The sequence below is a fragment of the Macaca mulatta genome, chromosome 13 (assembly GCF_049350105.2).
Source record: "Macaca mulatta isolate MMU2019108-1 chromosome 13, T2T-MMU8v2.0, whole genome shotgun sequence".
NCBI lineage: Eukaryota > Metazoa > Chordata > Mammalia > Primates > Cercopithecidae > Macaca > Macaca mulatta.
Window position 1 is genome coordinate 105,018,928 of NC_133418.1, and position 12,937 is coordinate 105,031,864.

Below are 12,937 nucleotides of genomic sequence, written 5' to 3' on the forward strand. Positions count from 1 at the left end.
TGATTTCCATATACTGAATCAACCTTGCATCCCAGGAATAAAGCCCACTTGATCACAGTGGATTGGCTTTTTGATGTGTTGCTGGGTTTTGGTTCATAAAAGGCAGTTCCCCTGCACACACACTCTTGCCTGTTACCCAGTTCCAAAGTTGACTCCTCATTTTCAGGTATCCTTATTTATGTTCATCAGGGATATTGGCCTGAAGTTTTCTTTTTTTGTTGTGTCTCTGCCAGGTTTTGGTATGAGAATGATGCTGGCCTCATAGGATGAGTTAGGGAGGAATTCTCGAGTATTTGGAATAGTTTTTGTAGGATTGGTATCAGCTCTTTGTATGTCTGGTAGAATTTGGCTGTGAATCTGTTTGGGACTTTTTCCAGTTGGTAGGAGTATTATTATTATTACTGATTCAATTTCAGAACTCAGGCTGGACACAGTGGCTCACGCCTATAATCCCAGCACTTTGGGAGGCCAAGGCGGGTGGACTGCTTGAGGCCAGGAGTTGGAGACCGGCCTGGACAATATGGCCAAACCCTGTCTCTACTGAAAATACAAGGTCAATGTGAAAGAAAAAATATAAAAGGCAGCTAGAGAGAAGGGGCAGATCAGCTACATCAGGTTAACAGCAGACCTTTCAGCAGAAACCCTACAAGCCAGAAGAGATTGGGGACCTATATTCAGCATTCTAAAGAAAAATTCCAACCAAGAACTTCATATCCAGCCAAACTAAGCTTCATAATTAAAAAAGAAATAAAATCCTTTTCAGTACCTAGGATGCAACTCCACTATAGCCCATGTTATACTGTGTCCCTGTTAAGGAACAAGTTGGAGATGAGGACCTCTTACTCTCTTTTCCCATCTACGTTTGGCACAGTGACTCACAAAAAGCTGGGGGGAGGGGGGGAATTAAATGTTTTCTGAATGAAAGAATTTCTCTCCACCCCACAAATTTTATACTGCTAATAGATCATTTTCAATATAATTGGGAATATACCAGTACACACACTACACTTAAAAGTTTGGAAACCAAGAGATCTTTCATTGATAAATTGTACATTTTCTTCCCTCTGTTTGGTGACTTTTGCTGTTTTTCAGTCTGTGGCTAATTTGTTCACAGTTATCGTGGAATTAGCTTTGTTCTGAGCCTAACTGTTCCACTATCCCTTAATAGGCAAAGGATAGATGTGCTATTTTCAGAACTCCTGCTTTCAAAGAAGGAATGTGTTATAAATAAGTCCAAGAGTTGACTGAAAGAAAAAGCTGTACCTTTGCTTTTCTGAGGTTGCTTTTTCTGTAAATGTCATGACTTTGGATATGAGAAAATAATTTAGAAACAAGATGAGTGTTGCCAGATAATGTGGAATTGCAGGCACACAAGAGAGAGGCAACACTGGGATGGTGGAATGAACACAGTTTGGCATCAGAAGGTTGAAATTCAATTCCTGTCTTCACCCAGCGATTACACTCTGACCCTGGGAAATTTAGGATCTGAGCTTCAGTTTTTGCATCTATAAAATCAGAAATATGCAAATAACTGACCTATGTACTTGGAGTTGTTCTTAGGATCAAGTGAGGTAACAGACCTGGAAGGGTTGGCAGACCATAAATCACTGTGCAAATATTATGAGGGTGTATGAGAGCAAGGAATGGCTGGAGGAAGGGCTGGAGAGGGAGAAGAAAAGTATTTGACCTGGAAACCAGAGAAAGAGTAACTTTGTTTCTTGTCTGTTAGAAAGGAGCTTTGTACAGTAGTCCCCCACTTATCTGGGGGGATATACTCTAAGAACCCAGTGGGTGCCCGAAACCATGGATATGTAGTACAGAACCCTCTATATACTATGCTTTTTCCTAAACATACATACCTATGATAAAGTTTAATTTATAAATTAGAGTAAGAGATGAAAAGCAATAACAAGAAAATAGAACAATTACAACAATTTAATAAAAGTTATGTGAATGTGATTTCCCTCTATCTCTTTCTCTCAAAACATCATACTGTACCCACCTTTCTTCTCGTGATCTGTTGATCTGACAAACCAAGATGATTACGAAGTGCCCAATAGGTGGGTAACACATGCAGCATGGATGCACTGGACAAAGGAGTGAGTCACGTCCAGGGCAGTACACAGCAGGACAATGTGAGAGTTTATCATGTTACTCAGAATGGCATGCAATTTAAAATTTATAAATTATTTTTTTAAAGCCTATGGATTACTTCTGGAATTTTCCATTTAGCATTTTTGGACTTAGTCCCCCACAGATAACTGAAACTTTGGAAAGCAAAACCACAGATAAGCGGGGACTAGTGTATCTGTCATCATTTGGTTAGGTTCCATCAGAGAACTTGATTTATATTCCTGGCCCTCCCACTAGTTATATGAATTCAGTAAGTAATTCAGATTGCAAATGAGATTGCAGATTCCTTCTTTGACCTTCTGTGACTCTTCACTTTTGGTTAAACTATCTTCTATTAATTATTTTTTAGAGACAGGGTCTTGCTCTATCACTCAGACTGAAGTGCAATGGCGCAATTATAGCTCACTGCAGCCTCAATTACCTGTCCTCAAGCAATCCTCCCTCCTTGGTCTCCAGAAGTGCTGAGATTACAAGTGTGAGCCACCACATCCAGCCAGTTTATGATCTTTTAAAGATAAAAAGATAATTTATAAAACTACATAGGTACCCTTTTAGTTACCATTTTTGGTGTTCTTCATTCCTTTCTGTAGATCCATATTTTCATCTGGTATAATTTTTCTTCTGCCAGAAAGACTTTCTTTAACATTTTTTACAGTGTGATTCTGCTGTTGATAAGTTCTTTTGGGTTTTGTATATCTAAAAATATTTTTACCCACTTTGGGAGGCTGAGGTGGGCAGATCACGAGGTCAGGAGTTTGAGACCAGACTGACCAACTTGGTGAAACCCCATCTCTACTAAAAATACAAAAATTAGCTGGGCGTGGTGGTGCGTGCCTGTAACCCCAGCTACTCGGGAGGCTGAGGCAGGAGAATCACTTGAACCTGGGAGGTGGAGGTTGCAGTGACCCCAGGTCACTCCACTGCACTCCAGCCTGGGTGACAGAGCGAGGCTCTGTCTCAAAAAAACAAAAAAAAAAACCCCCACAAACCTTTGTTTTTCAAAAGCTATCTTCCTAGTGGACAGGTTTTTTTCATTTGTTTTTGCTTTTTTCTTTCAGTACTTTAACGATGTTACTTCACGGTCTTCTTGAACACATTGTTTCTGAGAAATTTACTGTCCTCCTTGACTTTCTTTCTCTGTATGGAACCTTTTTTTGGGGGGGGGGGTAATGAAAATTTTCTCTTACAGCTCTGATTTTGAACAATTTGTTTATGATGTTCCTTGATGCTGGCTTTTTGTTTTTTCATGCTTCTTGTTTTAAGGTTCATTGAGATTCTTAAATCTGTACGTTTATAGATTTCATCATGTTTGGAAAAATTTCAGTCATTATCTCTTCAAATATTTCCTCTGTCCTCTCTTCTCCCTCCTTGAGGGATCCTGTCTGGCTGGAAAAGGGAAGGTAAGCTTCCTACAGTGAGCAGATTTGAGATAGGCCTTGAGAGTTGGATAGGACTTGAACTGGTAGAGATGTCAATCAAAGACTTGGCAACTTAATATGAAAGGATCAAGAGAGGAAGGAGGTCACCAAGATTTTTCATGCCTGTATGGTCAGAAGAATAGTGGAATAAAAGGGGGATAAAGGAGTGAGCTTTTTTTTTTTTTTTTTTAAAGAAAAAGGAAGATGAGTTCATTCTTGGTTATGATTGAGCATGAGGTATTTTTGTGACCTTTGAATAGAGGAGTCCAAAAGCAGAGTTAAAATTGTAGTTTTATTGCTTGGGATTAGGATTGGGACAAGAGACAGATCTGGAAATTAGCAATATAGAGATGGTAGCTGAAACCACACTGGTAGGCAAGACTCCTAACATAGATGGTACACAAGGTATCAAAGAAGATCTAGTCGTTTCATCCCTTCCATTTCTAGTAATTTCTTCTAGGGAAATAATAGTAATTCACAAAGATTCACAAAAAGAGATTCAGTGAAGCACAGCTTGCAATTAAAAACAAGTAGAAACTACATGTCCTACAATGGAAAATTGGTTAAGTAAGTGAAATATACAATGAAATATAGTACAGTCATTTAAAATGATGTATTTGAAGAATATAACAGAAAAGTGTTCACTGTATGTTAAGTACAGAAAGCAAGTTATAACCCTACAACATAGCATGGTCTCATTTTTAATAAAATGTATGAATATATAAGCAGAGACAAAAGAGATAATACCACATAGCTTACCTTTGGGTGCAGTCTATGGATGGTCTTTCCATTCTTTTGCTTATCTACATTTTCTCCATTCTATATAGTAAAGTATATGTTACTTTCATACTAAGAAAAAAAATCGATTTACCTTTTTAAAAACTGATTTAGAAAAAAGCCTGTGGATTTCCACACTGCATAGAGTGTGGAAAGAAGAAAAGGAAGTGGCAAATGAGAGACAGTGTAGAATCAGGACTACAGGACAACCTGGGACGAAGGAACTAACACCGGAGCTCCTACCAACAACAGGGTGGTCTAAACTCTCAGAGACCTCTGGGCTTGGTGATCTGAGCCATTATGCACTTAGGAGAGCACTTTCCTCAGGATAGTGCAGGGGAGGCAGGAAAAGCACTTTCCCCAAGATGGTAGGGGGGAGGCAGGAAGAAATGGGTTAAGAAGTGGCAGCTGTTGAGAAGTGCGGTGTGGAGAGAAGGAGTAGGGAGGATAGTCACTCCCTGGCCCCAGATGTGTCATGACCACAAATTCAGATGCTCAACAAGTCCCGTTCATAACAAAGACATGGGGCCACTGTGCAGTTTCCTTGCTGGTGGCCATTTCCTTGCACCTGCTCTTACTGCAGATACAGGCCTGTTGCCAAGATCATTTGAACCAGATACTGCAAACTGCAGGACAAACTCCCTCAGCATAGCAGTTGCCTCCTGATATGGTTTGGCTGTGTCCCCACACAAATCTCCCTTTGAATTGTAATAATCCCCACATGTCAAGGGTGGGGCCAGGCAGAGATAATTTAATCATGGGGGCAGTTTCCCCCATACTGTTCTCATGGTAGTGAATAAGTCTCATGAGATGTGATGGTTTTATAAATGGGAGTTCCCCTGCACAAGTGCTCTTGCCTGCCACCACGTAACATGTGCCTTTGCTTCACCTTTGCCTCCCGCCATGATTATGCGGGCTCCCCAGCTATGTGAAACTGTAAGTCCATTAAACCTCTTTCCTTTATAAATTACCCAGTCTCAGGTATGCGTTTATTAGCAGCATGAGAACAGACTAATACAGTAAATTGGTACTGGTAGTATACCAGTACTGGTATTGGTATTGGTAAATTGCTGCTGAATAGATACTCAAAAATGCGGAAGTGACTTTGGAACTGGGTAACAGGCAGAGGTTGGAACAGTTTGGAGGGCTCAGAAGAAGACAAAAAAATGTGGGAAAGTGTGGAACTTCCTAGAGACTTGTTGAATGGTTTTGACAAAATTGCTGATAGTGATATGGACAATAAAATCCAGGCTGAGGTGGTCTCAGATGGATATGAGGAACTTATTGGGAACTGTAGCAAAAGTGACTCTTGCTATGCTTTAGCAAAGAGACTGGTGGCATTTTCCCCCTGTCCTAGAGATTTTTGGAATTTTTAACTTGAGAAAGATGATTCAGGGCATCTGATGGAAGAAATTTCTAAGCAGCAGAGTGTTCAAGAGGTGACTTGGGTGCTGTTAAAAGTATTTTGTTTTATGTATTCACAAAGATATGGTTTGGAATAGGAACTTATATTTAAAAGGGAAGCAGAGCATGCAAGTTCCAAAAATTTGCAGCCTGATGATACAATACAAAAGAAAAACCCATTTCCTGAGGAGAAAATCAAACCACTGCAGAAATTTGCATAAGTGATGAGGAGCCAAATGTTAACCACCACAACAATGGGGAAAATATATCCAGGGCATGTCAGAGGTCTTCATGGCAGCCCCTTCCACCACAGGCCCAGAGGCCTAGGAGGAAAAAATGTTTTTGTGGCCCCAGCCCAGGGCCTTGCTGCTTTGTGCAGTCTGGGTACTTGGTGCCCTGCATCCCACCTGTGGCTAAAAGGGGCCAACATAGAGCTCAGGCCATTGCTTCAGATGGTGCAAGCCCCAAGCCTTGTTGGCTTCCATGTGGTGTTGAGCCTGCAGGTGCATAGAAATCAAGAATTGAGGTTTGAGAACCTCCACCTAGATTTCAGAGAATGTATGGAAATGCCTGGATGTCCAGATAAAAGTTTGCTGCAGGGGCAGGGCCCTCATGGAAAATTTCTACTAGGGCAGTGCAGAAGGGAAATGTGGGGTACGAGCCCCTACACAGAGTCCCCACTGGGGCACTGCCTAGTGGAGCTGTGAGAAGAGGGCTCTATCCTCCAGACCCCAGAATGGTAGATCCACTGACAGCTTGCGCTATGCACCCGGAAAAACTGCAGACACTCAGTGTCAGCCTGTGAGAGCAACCAAGAGGAGGCTGTACCCTGCAAAGCCATGGGGGTGGAGCTGCTCAAGACCATGGGAACCTACCTCTTGCATCAGTGTGACCTGGAATGTGAGACACAGAGTAAAAGGAGATCATTTTGGAGCTTTAAGATTTGACTACCCCTCCCCTGGATTTTGGACTTGCATGGGGCCTCTAGCCCTTTCATTTTGGTCAGTTTCTCCCATTTGGCACAGGTGTATTTACTCATTGTCTGTACCACCCTTGTATCTAGGAAGTAACTAAGTTGCTTTTGATCTTACAGGCTCATAGGCTGAAGGGACTTACCTTCTTTCAGATGAGACTTTGGACTGTGGACTTTTGAGTTAATGCTGAAATGAGTTAAAACTTTAGGGGACTGTTGGGAAGGCATGATTGGTTTTGAAATATGAGTACATGAGATTTGGGAGGGGCCAGGGGTGGAATGATATGGTTTGGCTGTGTCCCCACCCAAATCTTACCTTGAATTGTAATAATCCCCATGTGTTGAGGTTGGGGCCAGTCAGAGACAATTGAGTCATGGGAGTGGTTTCCCCCATACTGTTCTTGTAGTGAATAAGTCTCATGAGATCTGATGGTTTTATAAATTGGAGCTCCCCTGCATAAGCTTTCTTGCCTGCTACCATGTAAGATGTGCCTTTGCTTCTCTTTTAGCTTCTGCCATGATTGTGAGGGCTCCCCAGCCATGTGGAACTGTGAGTCCATTGAACCTCTTTTCTTTATAAATTGCCCAGTCTCACTCAGGTAAGTCTTTATTAGCAGCATGAGAACAGACTAATACACCTCCAGAAACTGGAAATTCATGGGTCCAGAACCCAACCATCTGATTCAGGACATATAGGGTGGGGCCCCAGGAATCTGTCTTTGATAAGGCCTCCCGGGTGATTCTCACAGTTCAGTTGCAGGACCACTGCATCAGGGCATGGGGACTACAGGCCTCCTTCCCCTTTGTTTCCTTTGCACCCAGGGTTGGACAAACTGAACCTCTGAGAGATATGAAAAGGCTTCCATTGGAGGTTTCTGTAAATAGCACAACTGCATGTTTTGTCATAAATTAGTAAGTCCAGGATGTGGAAAAAAAATATATCTTGGGATCCATGGCCTTGTGTGTGTCCTGGGAGATTTTAGAGCCAGGCTCTGCACAACCCGAAGTCAAGAAAGGGCATGACTCCTGGGAGTGACAACTTGTTGGAAGCAGATTCCAACCATGCTTCCCATGTGGCCTGAACTGAGAGCTAGCACGGTTTCCCTACTGGCAGGACACCAGTCAACAAGAACAAAGAAATTGCTCCACCAAGGCTATCTACTTACGAAGCTGAAAAACTGAAAGTGGTTAGGATTCGATCAGCCAGCACGAGTAGCCTCTTGAGGAGAAGCCAACCTGGAATGAGAGACGAAGGGTTCTTGAATCTTCTAAGAGAAGGGCCCCCTGAGGGCACCCATCTATGCCCATCATAAGCAATGTCTAAGTAAATTGTGCCAGATCCTGTTATAGTTTCCAAAATATTTGCCGTTTCTCCAGCAAAAAGTTGATATTAATATTCCCCAACTGCTGCCATCAGGCTTGGCCACGTGACTTGCTTCAGCCAATAACATGAGTGAAATTGATTTGCCACATTCTTGCAGATGCATGATTCCACCATCTTTTTTCCTTCCTTTGCCTCAAGAGCAGCACATTCCAGATTGGACCTGCTCCTGTGTCTGGGTGCCTCAATGAAGAAGCCATGGAGGAGAGCTGCAGCCAACCTATGCAGGAACACATAACACAGCAAGCAATAAAGGTTCTTGGCTGGGCGCCAGTGGCTCGCTCCTCACTTTGGGAGGCCGAGATGGGCAGATCACGAGGTCAGGAGATTGAGACCATCCTGGCTAACACGTTGAAACCCCATCTCTACTAAAAATACCAAAAAATTAGCCAGGCATGGTGGCGGGCTCCTGTAGTACCAGCTACTCAGGAGGCTGAGGCAGGAGAAAGGCGTGAACCGGGGAGGCAGAGCTTGCAGTGAGCCAAGATGGCACCACTGCACTCCAGACTGGGCAACAGAGCTAGACTCCGTCTCAAAAAAAAAAAAAAAAAGATTCGTTATAAGAACATGAGATGTGAGGCCATTTGTTACCATAGCATAACCTAGCCAAAGTTGACTAATAAATAGTTTTTTAGAATTGTAAGAAACATTATAGCAATATTACAGTGAATTTTTTTTTTAAAGCAACTCTTATTACTTTCTAGCCTTGGTTAAATAGTTTTAATTTCCACAGATGCTCAGATGCCAATGTGCTGAAACAGACATTACACTTGAGGCTGCGTCTCCCCCGAACTCCTTCCCTAGAAGGAGCCTGGTGTTGGAGCAGGATCTCACTCCACTGCTGGAGAAGGCCAAGGAAGAGATGGTCTGTGGAGCCAGTCTGTCGTCGGTCAGTGAAGCGAAACAGACCAAAGCCTTTCCTCGCCACCACTCGATTCCTGGAAAAAGTAGTGCCAAGCTATTTCTCTTCCTACAAACAATCTATCATGCCTGTTGACTAGTCTGCCAAGGAAAGGCTGAATATCAGCTCTGTTCTATGATCTCCCATTTCCTGAAGTCTCAGTCCTAACACAGGTTGTGAACCTGCATGTGGTAAGGTAGAATTTCTTGGAATTTAGTAGCAAACAATGCAAGCATTGCCTCTGCCCTCCTGGAGCCTACACTCTAGTGCAGTCTGATGGAATAAATGCATTTAATACATATTAAATAATTACAAAGTGAGTAAGGCCCACTGAAGCAACAAACTGGACACTTGTAATAGATTGAAAGGGCAGAAGCAGCAGAAAAAAAATCTATTTAATACAGGGGTTTTCAAACATTAGTGAATCATGAATTCTATTTAGATGTTTATAGCCAGATTTTTAAGAAAATGAAATAGAAATGAATGGAGTTGAAAAAAATAGGAATCATTAGAGTGCATCACATATGTTGTCAATATTGCTTTATAAAACTCGTTTCTGTTGTATATATGTATTATGTATTTGTGCAGTAATTGGCTCATAATATAAAATGTAGTTGTTATAGTGAATTGTGGTAAAACATTTGAAAAACCTAATTTACAATATGGTTTCAGAGAATCTGGGGAAGACATTACAGTGAATTGGCTGACTTGATAATTATATTTTTATTTACCAGTGAAACTTAATGCTCATGCTTGTACTTCTAAAATGAAACAATAAAAATTAAAACCAATCTTTTATTAAAGGAAGCAAAAGTGTTATGAGTTGCTCTTTCAAATATTGATTCTACTATTTTGAATAGAAGTATGTCTTAAGTTGTAAATGTTAGTTAATAATAGTAGGTCATTAATAGCCCTCTTCAGAACTTACTGGCAATGATGAAATGTGCTTGCTATGTTTCAGAAATAGTGTTTTTTTTTCTTCTTTTTTTAGAGCAAGCCAAACTTTGCCTTCAACCTCATCTCACTCGCAGGCTACTCTCATATAGCTAAGAATTTCATATTAAAAATAGGCACAGGCCTTAAAACAGAAGAGTTTAGATTTAGTTTCCATGTTTTCTGCTTATTCACAGAAATATTGACTGACTGATAGATTGAGACAGGGTCTCACTCTGTCGCCCAGGCTAGAGTGCAGTGCTACAATCATGGCTTACTGTAGCCTCAACCTCCTGAGCTGAAGCAGTCCTCCTACCTCAGTCTCCTGAGTAGTTGGGACCACAGGTGTGTGCCACCACATCCGGCTAATTTTTAAAAAATTTTTCATAAAGATGGAGTCTCACTATGTTGCCCAGGCTGGTCTTGAACTGCTGGGCTCAAGCGATCCTCCCACCTCCCAAAGTCCTGGGATTACAGGCATGAGCTACCACACCCAGTCTAGAAATATATATTTAATAGCATAAATATTAGTGTATAGTACCAATCCATAATTTGTACTATCTTAATCCCTGTGGCAATTAAGAAACAAAGATGGCAATACAACTTGTAGGCTATTGAACATATTCATTTTTCATAACTTTTTTTCAGGTGGGTAAGTTGCAAAAAACATAGGTAAAGAGTTCTATACTTTCTGGAAAAGACTTCCACTTTGGGACTGAGATAGTTTTGAAAATAAAACAAAACAAATTTTTTCTCCAAGTACATGGTCTGTCATTTATCAGATTTAAGAAGCCTTGGGACATCTTTTGACAACATTTTCTCCAATGCATCCATGGAATCGAAGGCCTTTTCAACTTGTTTGGGGGTAGGTTTTTTTGGTCTAAAGTTGGAAACATATGTCTTCCTTCAATAGAACAGTGGATGTCTGCACACGTATTTTTCAATGTTTACACCTACAAGTCTATGCACATGCAAGACATTGGCAACAGTGGTGTCATTGGCAAGCGTGGTTGGGATAGTTCCTTTTTACTGTATACTGTAATATATGCCACAGGTTAGCTGTCAACTCCCATTCCAATCCATGTTTTCCTTTGCCTTCTTCACTGTGGATCAAAGAAGCTAAAAACTTACCTTCCAAGACTCCCTTGTGGCCAGGCATGGCCATGAGATGTCAGCAGCAAACCTCTTTTGGTCCTTTGCTCTTTGGCCTTTGGCCTTCCCTCTTCCTTCATCCTGGAATGCCAACATGATACTTGGAGTTCCAGCAGCCTTGGGAACAAAATCCACACATTAAGGGCAGCAAAGCAGGAGAAAAGTGCTTCCTTAAGTAGCTTGCAAGTCTTATTCTACTGCTGAAATCTTAGTTGTGAGAAAAATAATTCTCCCAACATGTTGAATGTATTGCTTGTAAGAAGTGGTGCAAAGTTGAAAGTAATCCTAACATTTGGTTGGTTTCTTTTTTCAAAGTTTAGACCGAGTACATGTATTACCTATTTTAAAATAATAAAATTCTAAAAGCAATGTAAAGTGTATATATAAATCTTTATTGTATTTCTTAAATTTTTGAATAGTTCAAAAAACCTTTGTTTGGTTTTTTAATGACCTAAGTCTTTAGGTTATCAAAAAATTATTCTAGTCTTTATCTTGACCAAGTAGTATAAGATAATATGCAGTGGTAGAGAAACATAGCTTTTGCAGTATTCCCATGTAACCACCTGAAAGCAAAGTTACCATATGGGCCAGCAGCCAGTTGAGTTGGTGACATGCAAGAAGACCCTGCAGCCACCTGAATTCCTCTGTTGGAAGAGCTACCTTTATTTTATTTTACAATCTTTGGACGTCAGATGTAAGACAACTGTCTTGCAGTGTGAACACTGGAGATACAAACTTATCAGACAATTTCTATGTCATTCAAGATGGCATGACTTTCATACACCAGCATCTGAAATTGTCTGAGTTATTGACAACGAATGTGTAGGGACATTCACCTAGGAGCTGAGATTTTTATTTTGAGCTCTTTAAAACAGTGCCCCCCAGTGGTATGCAATAGGAAAATATCACAAGATTAATATATCCTCATTGTTGGTGCGAACGGAACCCATTCCTGCTAGAATAAGCTGAAAAAGATGCTGAGCGTGGTGGCTCACATGTGTAATCCTAGCATTTTGGCAAACTGTGGTGGGAGGATCGCTTGAGCCCAGGAGTTCAAAATCAGCCTGGGCAACATAATTATACCCTGTCTCTACAAACAATAAAAAAAAATTAGTTGGGCGTGGTGGTGCACACCTGTGGTCCCAGCTACTCGGGAGGCTGAGGCAGAAGAATTGCTTGAACCTGGGAGGTTGAGGTTGCAGTGAGCTCTGATGGCACCACTGCACTCCAGCCTGGGTGGCAGAATGAGACCCTATTTATAATAATAATAATAATAATAAAAAAGAATAAACAGAAAAAGTATATATTAAGGGTATTATTTGCCCCACTACTAGCTTAAAGTGCAAATGGAAAAGCCAACCATTCCTCAGAAACATCACTCCCCAGTTGAAGTGGAATTCCAAATGTTATAACCAACATGTATTGACTACGAATGTGAAAAGTGCCCCTGTGAAGTTGTGCAGTGTACACCTGCACCATCCATATGTAGCCCTGGATATAAGTGGGTCAAATAATTTCTGGAAAGGTTTAAGAATCAAACTTGGAAGCCACACAGTCATCAACCATTCCCAAAATTATATTGCAGGTTTGCTCTATGGGAGACCCAGAGTCACTGCTGCTTGGCATAGACACCACATATGATCGATGAAGTCTGGACCCCTTACGTACATCCCAGCTGCAACAGACACTGGGGAAGCAAGTTCTTGGAGTCAACTTGGGGAGGTGCTGACTCATGAAGTTGGAAATCCCTAAATTTAGGAAGGTATTTGTGATGGTGAATTTTAATGTGTCATCTTGACGGGGCTAATGGATGCTCAGGTAGCTATTAAGTATTATTTCTGGGTGTGTCTGGGAGGATGTTTCTG

The 12,937-nt window shown here is 41.2% G+C and overlaps 1 long non-coding RNA gene across 1 annotated transcript; it reads left to right on the top strand.

The window, feature by feature from the left end:
- The first annotated feature begins 6,748 nt into the window (after window positions 1–6,748).
- Window positions 6,749–9,794, top strand: LOC106992856 (uncharacterized). Its single transcript, XR_001438947.3, has 2 exons — window positions 6,749–8,341; window positions 8,820–9,794. It is a non-coding gene; the product is annotated as an uncharacterized LOC106992856 (long non-coding RNA).
- The last annotated feature ends 3,143 nt before the right edge of the window (window positions 9,795–12,937 follow it).